The following is a 1,791-nucleotide window of genomic DNA, read 5'->3' on the forward strand; positions in this document are numbered from 1 at the left end:
CAGTGGGAAAATGGGATGGGGGGGGGGAATGCAGAGAGCATATCGAGAAGGGAAGGGTGAGGGGGAGAAGGATAACGAGGAAGAGGTGGAGGGAGGGAGAGATGAAAAAGAAACAGAGTGAGGCAACAAAAAGGAAAAGAGGAAGTGTTCAATGCCAAGAACAACACAGCAGAGAAAGATGGGAAAAGAAAGCATTAAACTACACAATCAAAATGTGCTGATTTGTAAAGACTATCCTGGATAAAGGTAGCAAAAATAGATCGTTATCTGTCTGCAAGTAGCTTGGAGCTATAAAGATGCTGTGTACCTGAAAGAGGCTGACAAGTGAGATCCACAGGAAACGAGATTTGTCAGTGCTGTAGAGAGCGTGCTCCTAACACTTCCTATGCCAGGAAGTTCGGCTGAAGAGTCAGTGAGGCCTCGGCTAGTGCAGTCGAGGAGCCAAAACATCATTCTCGCACTCAAACGGATCGTATGTCAACATAAAAGTCCTGCACTTCCTCTTACGGGATAGTTTTAAGACAAGAGGCTTTTTTCCCTCCCAGATAATACAGTATCGAGATCGTAAAACAAACAGCTATTTCTGGACACAAACCCCACATACAGTGCAGTAGAAATAATAGTATGTTATAGACTCTGAAAATCTACAACCACAGGACAGACAAATGGTGGAAATATTGAGTTAGCAACATTGTTTGCATCATTGACAATATTAAAGAAATCCTCATACTCCTCAGCTTTTTTAAGCTATGAAGTGGATATTATTTAAATACTGAGTTAGTTTATACGGTTTCAATTAAACTTATTAGTTGATAATATCACGTCAGTGAGTTTCTGCCGTTTCTTTGATGTGAATTCAAGGAAACAGAACTAATCTGCTCCTGCAATTTTTTGTATCGTCATCTGTGTCCTCACTGAACCTCAGCTTGACAGCACTGTGCTCCTCCTACTCTACAGATCTGTTGTCTCCTCACCTCTTTCTTCCATACTCTGAATGTGCATGAAAATAATGTGGCAAAGACCACAATTGGTATTTTATGACTTTTATAACTATAAACTCACATACTACTTAATAAGGAACACGTTTTGTTATTGTATAATGTTTTGGTGATGTTTTAAGACCTGATTGATGATTTTTCCCTTACCATATAACATGCTACACTATGGAAAACAGCAGTAGCTGCATTAGTAGTAGTATTAGAGTGATTACACTGAGGGTCAAAATCTTTTTCTAGAATGGAAGTGGTCATTGAATTGGCTCATTTTTATTTTTATTTTTTATATGTGGTTACTTACTGCAGACAGGAAGCCAGTGGAAGAGTACCAACAGTGCAGACTTCAACAATGCACTCAGAGATTACAGTTCGCCATTATGGTTGAATTAGAAGGACCAAAGAACAAGCAAGTATTTTAACAACTGCACCAGTAAAAAGGTACAAGTAACACACAGACACAACAACAGGGTGACCTGTTCAATCTAATAAACCCAGTAAGACCACAGTCTGGTGAAAAAGCAATATTTCTAATTCTTAACTGCCTTCTTCTAAAAGCAGGACAACAATAAGAAAGTTCATTCATTTTTAAATCTGTCATTTTATATTTTGCTGCCTTCATTTTCCTTGATTGAGATACGTTTCTCATTTTTTAAAACATGGATCACATCCATTGCATGGTTACTGTACTGAACTGGAAAACTGCATCTAACCGTATATGCTCTTCTTTGATATAAATGAGCGTACTAATGGAAAGCCTGAACTACTTATCCTCATACTTTGTTAAATATAAAAATGA

The 1,791-nt window shown here is 38.1% G+C and overlaps 1 protein-coding gene across 2 annotated transcripts in view; it reads right to left on the reverse strand.

Annotated features, from left to right (window-relative positions):
• csrnp3 (cysteine-serine-rich nuclear protein 3) overlaps nucleotides 1-1,791 on the reverse strand; it is a 25,021-nt gene that overhangs the window by 10,713 nt on the left and 12,517 nt on the right. The gene's annotated exons all lie outside the window — the stretch shown is intronic.

The sequence above is a fragment of the Pundamilia nyererei genome, unplaced genomic scaffold (genome assembly GCF_000239375.1).
Source record: "Pundamilia nyererei isolate P.nyererei 1_Seehausen unplaced genomic scaffold, PunNye1.0 scaffold00009, whole genome shotgun sequence".
NCBI classification, from domain to species: Eukaryota; Metazoa; Chordata; class Actinopteri; order Cichliformes; family Cichlidae; genus Pundamilia; species Pundamilia nyererei.